We start from the raw sequence: 14,845 nt of genomic DNA, 5'->3' as shown, positions 1-14,845 counted from the left end.
TGGCCCAGTTCATGGCTCGTGAGATACAGTGCATTTATTTGAAACTCCTAATCTTTAATAATAACAAATATTAAAGTAAACTAGGCAATTTCAATATTACTACAGAGAACGGGGAACATCTTTTGATTGTTCTTCATAATGGAATAAACCATTCCCACCATTGAGTATATATATATTCTTATGTTGTTAAGGAGCAGCTTTAACAGTAGCGAGCTGAACATTGGCTGTGTTCATGCATGCCACCCTGTTTATTATTCGAGGAGGCAAGAATATAATAGTACATAACTAATCACATCACAGGCAGTTACCAGGTCACTTAAACAATTTGTAACAAGCTTTAATAAGGAAAGAGTGTGCAGTGAGCTGGAGTAGGACGATCGATGCAGGCAGAGGGAAGGCCAGGAGAGTGCAATGAGGGAAGGAACTGAAGTGGGTGAGGTTCGACCAGAGGTTGCAGTAAAGGATTCAGTGAGTTGGGGAAAGTGTTGCAGTGAGTGCTGCAGTGGTTATGTGTCTTAGTTAGTGGTGGAGTGGGAGCTTGTTGCAGTGAGGATTGTAGTGAGTTCAGAAGTGTTTCAGTGACGTTTTAGTGAGTACTTGAGTGGAGTGTGTTGCAGTGAGAGGGGGGTGTTAGTGAGTGGTAGGGCATTGTAGCGAGGGTGTGGTGAATCCTGGAAGGTTAGTGAGTCGTGGTGAGGGTGTGACTGGGCAGACTTTAGCACGATTGGTTTCACTGGCGCCTTGTGCCCTCCGGTAATCTGCACTGCATGAACTTTTGGGGGAAACAGCTTTCACCCCCCTGCGTCAATAAAGATATTGCAGTTAGTAAATAGATCTGGAGCGGTCTCTCTATAACACTCAATCTTCACAGATTTAAGAAACAAAGCCAGGGACCATGATGTAGGCTCTCTCCCAAACACGCCTTGGTAACTCATCAAACAAGGTGTGTGAGACAGCATTCATTTGTGCCTGCTGCGGGCAATGTTTGAAGCCATATCAAGGAAATCAACAGAAAAAAATGTCCACCTGGCCATAAAACAGGCCCACACACCAGCCCATCAGGCACTGTCTGATTGCCCTCTAGCCCAGCTCGACCCTGCCTTCAGGTTAGAGATGCTGCACACGGGTCCCTGTGTCACCTGACTCTGAGGTGACATCAGACGTGCTTCTGTGAGGTGACCTGACTCCGTGGCTTGAGGTATTTGCTGGGTCCGGTAAATGCCTCCTATTCCGAGTTCCATCTCAGAAAAAGTGCAGAACATGCATAACTCGATGCCTGCTCGCCAAATGCCACTTGGACGAGCAATCACCAGGCTTTTTTTTACCCTAGTATGTTTTACGGAATATAACAACACTGGAGAGTTTTATCACACCCGATAATCAAACGCAGTAAACTCCGCATTACTTTTAGTTCCGATTTCACTTTCCACTCGTGATCAAGGCCATGGTGTTAAACAACCGTCATGGGAACACTTGTGCTGAGTCAGGCGTTATTCAGAGATCGCCCTTTAGCACCGCTGGAGTTATTCTTACAAGAAAAGCACTATTGATTTCAGGTCCCGGGAGTTATTGCGAGATTAAACTCAAAAACCCCGCTTCAAGGACCACAGCTACGGACACCCTAAGTGGCACTCCTTTGCGTCCCCCTTGTGGATATTGCAGGCAGTGTGTGTGGGGGGGGGCAGAGCTGGCTCTCATGCTGCATGATGGAGAGGGAGAGGGTTAGGCGGCCGCGTGAAAGGGAAATGAAGAGCTGAGGAGGGAGTTGGGGGGTAGGAGACGTACAAAAGGAAAGAAGAACCGGAAGACAGCAGAACACAAGTGACTGAGGAACAGGGAAAAAAAAGAAAAAATGAAGGCGATTTCCTGCTGCACGGCCAGCCACAGCCGTCCTCACACACAGCCCGTGCCAGCTCAGCTGTGCTTGTGCAGGGACGGGGACAGGGCGTGCAGGCTCCTGGATCTGGCGGGGGAGCAAGGAAGGAGATCGGGCAGAAAAGAGACAGAAAAGAGACTGAAACCAGTCCTGCGCTGCCATCAGCTCTTTGCCGGCCTGTGAGCAGTGGGAGGGCGGGGGCTGCCTGCGCATGCGCGCCACTCTTTAGTTTCGTTTCGTTTGGACGAGCGCGAGCCCGGAGAAGAGAAGTGCCGCATGAAGTCCCGGGTCCCAGGAAGGGGGCCCGGGTGAAGACCAGCGGGGAGACTGCAGGGCCCCCATGCCTATGGGGAGAGCTCCGCTTCTTGGTAGAGTGGCAGAGGAGCTCGAGTGCTCTGCGGGGCTCCCTTGGCAGATGGTGCGAGCCCGAGTCCGACTCCGGTGAGGTAAGAAGGGGGGGGGGCTGTGTGCCTGCATGTGTGTGCCTGCGTGTGCATGCGCGCACGTGTGTGTGCGTGTGTGTGTGCGCGCGTGCCTGTGCGTGCAGGGGATGGGGCCTGGCTGTGTGCGCGCCGTGTTTGCATGCAAGCCAAGCGAAAGCAGGGGCTGTGTGTGCGTCTGCGCAAGCGCGCTCGCTCCCGCGGTGAAAACTGACAATGGGAAAGCGCGTGGCACACTGCTGTCCACATTCCCAAATACGGGTCACAATAGTTGTCGAAGCTGACTGCAATAAATGCTTACGCATTGAATGCAGGTCGTGCTTTGACCTAAAAAACAGAGTTTACCAGGAAGTGATTAAGGAAGACGGAGAAGCAAGCAGAAGACCGCTAGTTACCATGTCTCCAAGGACCCTGTTGGGTGAGACCAGTGCAGAAGGACAACTGGATGCTCTTTCGTGATCGTGAGAACCCCAATATGTATCCCTCATACCTATTTAGCCACCTGTGCCTCTTATCCTCCGCACACGTTGCAACCACTCCGCCTATTATATCCCCTCCTCTACATCTCTTATAAACCATCGGCCTCTTTGTTACCACAACTTTAATGTGGACAGCTTGTAGACCACTTAGAGTAGCTTGGTGCTGCCATCAATGTTACTCACTGAAATTGTAGGGACTGTGAAAAATCCAAGCTCCGGAGTCAGTTTGTAATACATTTGTAATCTAATTTACTTGTTATGAATGTGCAGCCTCTCAGTCTCCTGAGGCTTGCCAGGTGCTGCAGCCACACTCCGACATCCTGTCGTGACTAGTAAATATCATAATTTATTAGCAGGATGAGGCAGCTGAGATCCGCGTGCTGGGAAGCCTCTCTCACATCCTGAATCTCAGCTGCTTCAGCCTGCTAATAAATTATGATTATTTCTAGTCATGACAGGCTGTCTCAGGTCCCATGTGGAGTGCCTGGATAAACTGTGTCACATTGACCAGTGCCCTTCCATTCCTGGTGCTTTGTAGCACTTTTAAGATCTTCTGAAAGATTCTTCTTGCTCAAATGGGTGTCATTTCTGATATTTTTATCTTTCCCTCGTCTTCATTGATTGGTTTTTTTCTCGCAATTGATTCGTTTTTGCTCACAAGAAAGTGTCACTGTATGAGTTGTTGTAGCCAGCAAATGCACGCAATGACAGATTGAAAAGATTTGGTGTTTTCAATCGTAACAGTCGCTTTCAGGTTAATTATCTATAAGTTAAAGCTCGAACAGAGGCATTAGAAAATATGGCCTTCACCATCCGCTGTCAAATGGATACAATGTTTCATACGTTGTGACTCAGTCGTGCTTCTCGAGCGACCATCAATCATTCTTCCCGGTCACCGTCTGCCTTACGGAACGCTGTCAGTTCGGCCGCATTCAATTATGCTAAAAAGGACTTCCTGTTCCTTATCTATAATCTGTGCAGCAATTTCAGCAATTGAGCAAAGAATGCTGGATCTTGTAGTGTTTTAATGGAACACCTTGACACTATCTCTTTCTTGGCAGCTCCTTATAGTTCTTTGCTACACCGTCTGCCACGGGGAGTGTGTTGGGGATAAAATGATAAGTGAAATGATTACGCCCTTGATAATTCAGACATTTCATTCAAGCCAGTTATGGCACTATTGAATTTAAGGATGAGGTAGGCTTCTTTTTGTAGTAAAGTTCTTTCTGGGTATCCATCTCTTGGCGACTGTTTAACCATCCAGAGCACTGTCCATTTGATATCATTTTCACTATGGTTGGCATGTATGAAATGGCTAACCATCGGAGCATTTGTCACTTTCACGCGGGTTCTGGATTGAGGTTGGACAATTCGTAATCGGATCTCTTGGTTTGTTTTGCTGATATATAGTTTACCACATGGGCAAGTAATCCCATAGTCGACATTCTTCGTTTTACAATATGAAAAGGACTTATGGATCCGTTTGATGGTGTTTCGCATGATACACAATTACCACACTTGGTGGCCCTCAATTCAGTCACAGCCCTGAGGAGAGTCCCTCAAAATAAATTGGGATTCGAAATGTGTTGGCATAATTTACCATCAGGGGAAGAGTTTGAATAGAAATATGTATAGCGCCTGAGATTTTTTTTTTACTTAAAGTGTATATCCTCTGTTGCTTGAAATGTCTTTACCCCCGTGGTTGGTAATCCTTGTTTGTTTTTCCGAAACTGTTGTTGTGGGTTATTTATTGTTATTTGTTTTTGACTGGAATTATTTTTCAAATTATTGTTATACGTTATTTGGTGTTTCAACTTTGTCTAGATGTTATGCAATTGTGAAGTGTATTGATATCTGTCTTGTGAATTTATAAAATGATGATTAATGAGCTAAATGAATAATTAAATTATGTAGATCATCATACTTGTGAGTTTGGTCTTAGTCTGCTTAAATAGTTGGCAGCCTAAAAAATAGTTAGATAGATGTTTTTGATTACTTAGTATTTTCTAAAAGAGGCATTTTTAAAAAAGTAATGTTAAATCCAAATTTACATTTAAAGAGGATTTATCATTACCATTTCAAAGATATGAACCACGATGCAGCTTCTCCTTACTGATCAAGAGATACAGCTTAAATGTGTTTTAAGGAATTCCCAATGCTAGCCTATGAAAGGAGTAGGCCTCCCAGTAGTGAAAAAAGAATGTTGGTGTTTGTCACTTCTAGAACATGCAAAACCTACCATTACATGTTCTTCCTTTTATGTACACCGCCCCCTACCCTTAAGGCTATCTAGGTACTATGTTAGAAGTGACTTATTTGTATTAAAAGATGAGTTTGAGGCTTGGCAAGTGGTTTTAAATGCCAAGTCAAAGTGGCAGTCAATTGCACACACAGGCCTTGCAATGGCAAGGCCTGTGTCAGGTTTGAAAGGCTACTTGGGTGGGTTGCACAATCAGTGCTGCAGGCCCACTTGTAGCATTTGGGTTAAAGGTTCTGGGTATATGGTATACCACTTTACAAGGGAATTACAAGTGAACTAAACATGTCAAATGGGCATACACCATTGTCACCATGCTTAGGGGAGAAGCACATGCACTTTAGCACTGGTCAGCAGTGGTAAAGTGCTCAGAGTCCCGAAGCCTAAGGCTGGGTCTAAACTGGGGGGCATGGCTTGCAAAAAAACGATGGATTTAACCCATATCTCTGACTGGGGGCAAGTGTTTGAAAAGTTTCAGCACTCTGACCATCATCTTGTTGTGTTTGCTATGTTCGCCTTAAGTGGTCAAGGGTATGCCCAGACGTGGGTCCCTTGCTCGCTATGCAACTGGATTCAAACTGGGATGGCATGGTGAGCCCAAAAAACAATGGATTTAACCTAGCTCTCTTAACTGTGGTTGAGTGTTTGAAAAATGTCATCACTCTGTCCATCATCTTGTTGTGTTTGCTATGCTTGCCCTAAGTGGTCAAGGGAATGCCCAGAGGTGGGGTCCCTTGCTCGCTGTGCCACTATATATTCCAACTGGCCTGACTGATGAGGAGTGACACCCTGAAACCGGTCCCAAGATGCCTATTTCCAGTCCAGGGAGGATCTGGCCTGGCAGTTCGGGCTGGACTATTCCCATGTTCCCATGGGGAACAGGGTCAAGATGTTTTTGCATATGGCTGGGTCCAAACTGTGGTGGCATTGTGAGCAAAAGAACAATGGATGTAACCCAGATCTCTTGACTGGGGATGAGTGTTTAAAGGTTTCAGCACTCTATCCATCATCTTGTGTTTGCTATGGTTGCCCAAAATGGCCACGGGTATGCCCAGACCGGAATCCCATGCTCGCTGTGCCACAGGATTCAAGCTAGACTGATTGATGAGGTGGTGATACCCCGAAACATGTCCCAGGATTCTTGTTTCCCATCCAGGGAGGACCTGGCTTTGCAATTCTGGCTGGACAGTTCCCTTGGCTGATGAGGGGTGATATCCTGAAACCAGTCCCAGGATTCTTGTTTCCGGTCCTGGGACGACCTGGCTTGGCAGGGTGCAGGGTCAAAACTCATTTGCATATGGCTGGGCCCGAACTGGAGTGACATGGTGAACAAAAGAACAATGGATGTAACCCAGATTTCTTGACTGGGGGTGAGTGTTTGAAACGTTTCAGCACTCCGTCCATGATCTTGTTGTATTTGCTTGTTTCCTAAGGCCAACAAAAAGATACAGCAAAAAGAGGAGGTAGGCAGGCAAAAAGTTTTGGGGAAGAGCACCCTAAGGATGACAGGTCTAACACAAACGTCACTATGCCAGTCCATGCCATGCAAGGCCTTCAGCCAGGCTCTGTGCCAAGCTACCCCACTCCCCCAGGGAAACCACTCACTGCGGTGGACAGTATTTGGCTGTGCGCATCTTAGAGTTGGCTGCAGGGCTTCTCCTGTGACCAGACCCTCCCCAGCATGCAGCGACCCCCCCACCATGCAGCGTGGGGTTGGCCGCGGGGTCACCCGTCTGTATGCAACCAAGCTACCACAGACATTTCCCTCTCCACTTTTTACATTTATTTCAATTACACTGGACTCTTGTGGGAGTCGGTGGTCGCGCAGGAGCAAGGGAGTCTTGCTGGCTCTCATGAGAACCCAGTGTGATCGCATCAGCCCCCAAAAAATGTAGTCCTCTGGGACCCCTTCACAAGGTCTAAGGGGTCAGGGTACTGCAAACTCGTCCCCTTATAACTTTTCTTTAAGTTTTAGGAATGGGGACTTGGTCTCCGTGTTTTTAAAAGGCAGCCGCAGAATTTCTCCCATGGGGAAAAAGCCCCCCTCAGCCAATCAGATCACACTAATGTTTGACGATGCCAGCCCACAGGACTCTCGCGAGAGTCCCTTGAATTCAAATGTCCAGATATACATACACTTTTAACCTTAATTTCTCAGAAACTATTGAATATAATTACACCAAATCACAAAGAGCATACTTTCTGGGTAAAAATCTATCTGCCTGCCAAATTTGGTGTCATTCCGTTGAGCCATTTGGATTGTAGTGCTGTTCAAAATTCTCTATTGAACTTGATTTGAGAAATTGTGTTTTGGGCCTCCCCTTTTTTCTCGTCTGCTGCTCGACGGATCACCCAAAAACCTTCAAAGAAGTAGCTGTGTTGGAATAACTTTTTTTAGAAAGCTACATGAAGATTCATCAGACGGCGCCAATGTTGTTAGTAAACCAAATAACGCTCTTCCTATGGTAACTAGGTCCTAACTATAACTAAGCAGTGGTCACTGTGATACACATATACACACACGCACACTCACACGTAATATTAATCATTATTTAAAATTCAACCAAAATATTCATTTGTTTCATAAAATTTTATTTATGACATTAATTACAAACAAAAACAAAAGAAATGATAAAACATCATAATATAAACACTATACATTCTTTTTTTATATCTTAAAATAAAACATACAAAATGATTTGGAAATGCAAATTATTATTACTAAAATAATTACATTTATGTCTCAAAAAATAGTTTAAAAAAATGATTGAACAATATAAATTATTTCCTACTCTATTCCTCTGCAAATCCGACATTCCACTCCTGCAATTATTATAAAGTTTGAGCACACATTATAAACAGTCGAACAAAATGTTAAAACAAGAACAACACATAATAAATTCACATAAAACAATGATATTTTTAACAATATTACAAATATTTCAAAGTACAATATTTGTCCCTGCGATATTTTATCCCATAATATTCTTCACATCACAATATTTTCAATATATTTTTTTCCCAGGATATTTTTCAATCAATGGTATAGGGGATCACCTATTTCTTTATTGTTTTAGCCTTGCACAAGAGGAGAACAGTCCAAATATGGGGGTCCAACACATTTTGCCTAAATGTTCACTAGGAATCCATGTCCTCAAAATACCTAATGTATATTTGTAATGTCAATAAAGAACATTAGGGTATTTTATCAGAAAACAGTATGCTCTTCTGCTACTAATATGAATGATTGTCAAGGTAATGTCCGGAGATAGACGTCAAATCCCGGAGATAACAGACATTGGCATGAACCATTCTTTAGGAACATTTGCAACAGTGTTCAAGGCTCTTTATTTATTCTTTTTTTAATCTTTAACCTTCTGAAAGTTGTTAGAGTGGATTCATGAAATTGGAGCAATATCTCCTCCTCCGACAGCTGCATTTGGATACCAACATACACCTCTTCTTAGCACAGAGACCCAGGTGGGATATTGACCTTTGCCTCTGTAAAAAGGGGGTGCTTCTTAGTTGAATATTTAGGTACAGGAGAATGCGCAAATCCTACAAAGAGGGTCAACTTGTAATGTGGAGCTGAGTTATATCTTTGACAGTAGACATGACACTCATTTCATCACCCATGAGTTAATGGAGCTAAAACAATGCAGACACAATCATTTCTCCTACCTGGTACTTTTCAAGTGTTTTTTGCTCAAAAGTTAAAAGGACCGTAGTCTTTTACAACAGGGAAGCAGAAGACCTCAAACATTCTCTATTCCAGGGCTAGTTACCTGAAACAAACGGAAGACGATCTGAGCTGCATGATTTCCCTGCCTAAATGCTCACACTGGTGTGTTAGTAAACAATTTTTATGACCTAACTGTAGGCTTACCGGTTCGCGGCTGATGGCTCAAGTGATACTGTATCCAGTGAAGTAGCAAAGTAGCTTACTCTGATCTTGGTACCTAAAATAGACCCTCAAAAAGCTGCTCTTTGTCTGCAAAACAGAGACTGTGTGTGATGAACACTGGCAAAGGGCAGCACTGATAATAAACCTGATGTATCTGTGAAAGGAAGAGTGATAAGTTGAACATTGGAAGGGACTCTGAGGTGCTTCAATGAGTTTGCACTGCCAAGAGTGAGTTGAGTGAGGAAAAAGGTGGAGCGTGGAACCAGCAGCAGATTCGAGGGATCAAAGGATCCGCAACAGGTGCCCCTGACCCTTTAAGGCAGCAGGCATGATGAATTCTCCAGTATCAAGCACCCTCCTGGAGTAAATCTAAGAAAACCATGTTGCAACTCAATACAGTCGTGAAAGCAGCATGTGGCTACAGCAGCATAGAAGTCAGTGCAGCAGAAGTCATGCACAATGTGAAAGTGAGTGTCTCAGAAGAGAACTAAGTAGATGACATTGTCCGGGGAAACCGATCATTGGAACATGCTCTAAAAATGGATCATCACTAGTATAAAGTCAAAGTATTATCCTTGGGTGGAAGAAAGATTCACAGGGTGACTCAGGCACGGGATTATTATACCTCATGTTCTAAACCCAACTGCATCAAGAGTGGTCCTTCTCAGGGTCATGCCTGGCCGCGGCCAGGGCGACTGACGCTGGAATCTGGGGACCACGGTTCGATCCCCGGCTCCGGCGGCAGGTTAGCCCAGCACCATGTGACTCTGGGCAATAGCTCGCTTAATCTTCCCAACGGCCCCCAGCGCCTAGAGACCCTTACGGGTGATTGTGCGCTTTACAAATGTGGACTTTACTTTCTTTCCTTCTGGACTCCGAAAATCTATTTGGGTGTGATAGAGCATGGACGTTATCTTTTGTCTATCTCTACAAATTCACCATGGAAAAATGAATAGTGATATATATTTTGGAACACAACAAAATGTGTGCTAGGTTACCATGTTTAAGAAAACACACAAATGAAATTTGATTTAGATACTGTGCATTGTGAAAGCATGCAAAATGTTAGATGTAGGATTGTGATGACATTTAACTGTAAACCAACTAATGTAAAGTTTAACAAATGTATTGATATGTTTTTCTTTAGTAATAAATTAACATAATAAACAAACTGTAACATAGACAACACTATGAAAAGAATAAAACTGTTATGGAAATGGTCGTTACTATTAGAACGTGTAATGTGAGCACTGACATTGAAGAGATAATAGTTGCTATAATAACTTGTGCTATGTAGAAGTTTATTTTAAATGTGTGTTTGAATCTCAAATGATGTATAAACCCATAACGTGAAAGAGAATTGCAAATTAGTATGCAAAACAATAATGAAGTTTTAAAATGTTTTATTAGGAGTACTTTATACTTACATGATGTGAATGTGAATTATTCATTTTCCTAATTGAAAGACTAATGTATGGTTACCAATAATGTGAAATTCATATTTTAGCATAAATGAATCGTGCACAAGCTGTGTTTCATGTGTTTCATGAAGGCCTCAAAACTTGCTTTTCCTTTCCCAGTATGAACTTAGGAACTGAATAGTCTAAAGCCTAAGGGAACCTTTTGTAAAGTTTCTACCTGTGTTCTAACACTCAATGATTACTTTCACGTTTGTAGCCCACTCGACTGGACTTGCAGCTAAATTGTTACTTCCTCAAGCACATGCTTGGGAAAGAACTGACAAAGGATGAGAACATGGACTCGCCTACTTCCTAAAGGATCACAATCAATCGTATGACTAAAAGTACAGTGGTATTAAGGAAATGCAAGGTAATGAATTACTTAATTCTTCTGGAGTTGTATACTTTTTACCTAGTACATCATCTCATCCTACTGAGACTGACCAATGGGACAGAGTGGTCCGAAAAATTGGTGGTCAAGGGGTGTAAACCAGCAATCAATGGAGTATAATTGCTCAAAGTACAATCAGGGGTGGATTCTATCTTGTCCACCTTCTCAGCCCACCTTGCAAAACATACACTGATGATTTTGACTACCAGAAACAAGAGCGAACTGTGACGAATTTCTGCATTTGCTGCCGGCTGGTATGCTTGCGTAGAGGATCTTTCCGGCTGAAAGGTTTCAGACAACAGCTGTGACATTGACGCTGCAGTATGGGCAGGGGCAGACAATCCTATCCATTGAACTTGAACTGGTCATTTGGCGTTTACTGAACTTTCATCTATTGGGTTTGTCTGAGGGATATTTGCTTTTAAAGACTTACTTCTTCTGATACAATCTTCCTCGGCTGAGGAAGATAACTCCTTTCAAATTGAAATTCATAGTTTTGTTAATGCCTATTAAAACCTATCAAATTATAACTTAGATTGGTATGCAAATTATTTTACATTTACATTTTAATTGTGGTCAGTTTATCTGGCTTGAGATTACTGACCTTAAAGATAGATTTAAACTGAGAAAAATCCTTTCTTTAAAGAATAAATGCTAACAATTATCTTATACCAGGTCCTTATATAATAATTGCTCATCCCCTAAGTATTCTTGTCCCTTTTAGCACAGAACAAGATCCTTCGGAGGACCTATGGTGTTTAGTGTGGTAGCTGAGGTTATTCTGAGATAAATACATTGATCATTTGAATTAATAATCCCTGAGGCCCAATACATTGACGCTACAACAGGTGTCCATTCTACTCCTTATATATATCCTACCCTGCACTCCCTTCCCTTGCACATATCTCTAATAAGTGTCCACTGCCTCAGTTACTTAAAAATTCACTAAATAAACCCATCCACCCATGAAAAACCCTGTTTTGCATTTACTATACTTACACATATACCTCCCAGATGTCATTGTGAACTGCTTTTTCAAGTTTCATATTTTGTTTAATAATTTCCTTCTATGTGAAACGCTCTGCTACCCTGAAAGGTTCTGGTTTGCACTATATAAAACTGTAAATGTGTTGATTTATTTATGCATTTACATTTGTTCATATAGCACCCTGCACCAAACTATATTAGAGTGCTTTACATATTGGTGCGCCTTACTTTGTGCAAATTGTGCTGCAAATTCAGGCCCAAGAAGACCCCTTTGATGAATCTTTATTTCCAACTTAGGCTTTATCATCAGGTTTTATCATCAGAATCCAATACATTTCAGTAATGTGAAGCACATTAGGGTCCACAGGGAAGAAAGAGAGTGGGTAAGTGTCAAACCCTAAAGATTTATTAAAGGATAAGCAAAGTTACAAATCCAAATCATCAAATTAGCTATTAAACAGTACATGAATTCATTAGTGAATGTATAGTTGAAAGCAGGCTTCTCTAACCAGTAGCTCATGAGCTACTTGTAGCTATCCAGCTACCTGTAAGGAGCTCTCCTATGTGCAGCCCAGCCTACTAAATTAGAAGGGCTTTCTTGCTGAAACCAATATATGGATAACAAACTTGAAAATCGTGTTTTCAAGACAAAAAATTGTGTCTTTTCAGGACTTCCGGGCTGCTGTTTGGAGGAAAACTGTTGACTTTCCATTGAATTGGGAAACAATAAACATTGCTATTTCAGCTCCAAGATACCTGTCGGGGTGGATGAGTTCTTTACAAATACACATATGTTATGTTGTATTTAAAGCTGATCTTTCATGTGGAGATGCAGAGACTTATTACAAACTTGGTACACTACAGCTATTGCTGTTTTGAATTACCCATGCAGAGGCATTCCAAATGGATAAAGCCTTTTTAGGTTTTGCCTGCACATTGCATGCACTGTACTCTGGGCTGGCTTTAGGCGTTGTTTTCTGTAACCCACCGGCCCGCCCTACTCCTGCAACACATTCTTTGTTCCCCAACCTCCTCCCTCTTTTTACTTTCCACCCGCAACCCCCTGCTGTTTTAAGACATACTGAACAGCAGTGCAGGCTTGCTTAATAAACATAAACAATGAGCTATGGTGCACTCAGCGCGGGCCATGCCGTAGCACTGTGTGTTTATTTACTTTAAGCCGTGTTGCACAGAAGCTCGTACTGCTTAGCAACATCTTTAAAAAACATTGACAATGCCAATAGTTCTCTCATTAGCAAAACCCATTTAGCTTTGCCAATGCTTGTTTACATTGCTGCTGTTGAACCTGCATGATGCACGTGGGAGATCACTTCTGATAATATTGCATGCTTGGCCACTAATGTAATCTTGTATGATATGGTCACTAGTACAACACACTGATATTAGTAGCTCACGATAATTTTCACTGAACATACGTAGCTCCAGAAGTCATAGCCAAAAAAGATTATTTTAAAGTTGTCTCAAAATGAAAGTTAAGTAAAATTACTTCTTCCATAAAGAGAGCAACCTACTCTTCTAAGCTAGGCAAAGGGTCTGCTGATAAGTCGTGAAAGCGGGGTTCTGAATTCTCATCTACATTGTATAAGCTTAAATCACACAGTGTTAGCATTTGATACATCTACACCATGGTTCCCATATAATGAATGAATCAGGTTACGGGACAAGTAGATAATTAAGGCCATTATTTTCTCAAGCGTTAGAAGATTCCAAATGTATCAGGTTAAAAACACATTTCACATGAGAACTGAAACCAAGGGAACATCTAAATGGTACATGAAGGGGGAGATTTACTAAGATTTTATGCCATGTTTGCAACATAAAAGTGACGCAAATCGGCACAAAATAATTTTTTCCAATTTACTTTCCACCGCCAAACTTGTTTAGCGCTGGAAATAACGTGAAAGTAACAGAAAGCAGCGCATAGCTCTGCTTTGCATTACTTAGCGCCAAGGGGGCGTACCATGGGTGGAGCATGGGCGGTCCCATGATACCACGCAAAGTTTCTGATGCTAAACCTTTTTTGCTGAATAAAGTAGAGTTTAGCGTCAGGAAACTGCGCCCTTTTGAAGTATGCGCAACGAAGGAGAAATGCTTTCACCTAAAATGAAAGCATTTCTCCTTGCTTTTCTGACTTTGCACGTGAGACGCACTTTACAGCACACATACAAAGATGGAAAAGGGTTAAAGTCAGTTTATGCATAGTATTGTGTACTGGAAGGGAACACTTCCAGTAGAAAACCAATGCTTGACTCACAGAGGCACCCTTGCACTATGACGCACAGGTGTCTCTGTGGTGCAAGGCAGCTGATTTCAGCACCGGCACTAGGGAAAGGGGAGGAGAGTGCCATATTTCTGTAACTATGGCTCTCTCGTCCTCTCTCCTTTTCATGCACCGCAGCATTTGCAGCTGCTGCATTGCACTGCATGAGTAAGTGGTAAATTTGGCTCGAAAAGTCAGCTTAAAGAAAGACACGTTAAGGGAAGCAAGATGGCAACCAGACTTTAGCCATTTTAAAATACATTAACTATAGTCAGTCTAAATGTGACTAATGCACAATCAATATATTTGTGTGTCACATTCATTCGGTATGAATGCAAAACACTTAATTTGAAAAATATCTTCATTGGTATAACAATTGATACATAGGACATCAATTCTGTAAGAAAACTACATAAAAAAGGAAGTAAAGAAACAAGGACATAGATTTTAAGGAAATAACAGAGAAAGGAGGTGGTGTGGTAAGGTAGATCATAGTCAGAAGGGAAAGAAGGAACAAATGGGTTAGAGAATGTAAATTGCAACATTGTGTGGAAAACAAAAAGGTAAAAAAAAAACCACAGGGGGATATGTACAAGGAAGAAGCAGAGAGAGGCGTTTGACGGCATGGCTTAACGCCTCTCTCCGCCACTTCTGAAACGCAAGGCAGCACCATATTTACATGAAAGTGGTGCATCCTTGCGTTTCCCCTTGCGATGGCGCTAAGTTGCTAAACTTAGCGCCAATGCAGGTACCCTTGTACCATAGTGCAA

Source organism: Lissotriton helveticus, chromosome 3_1, assembly GCF_964261635.1.
Source record: "Lissotriton helveticus chromosome 3_1, aLisHel1.1, whole genome shotgun sequence".
NCBI lineage: Eukaryota > Metazoa > Chordata > Amphibia > Caudata > Salamandridae > Lissotriton > Lissotriton helveticus.
The sequence above is the reverse complement of the archived record's forward strand: the minus strand, read 5'-3'. Positions refer to the sequence as shown.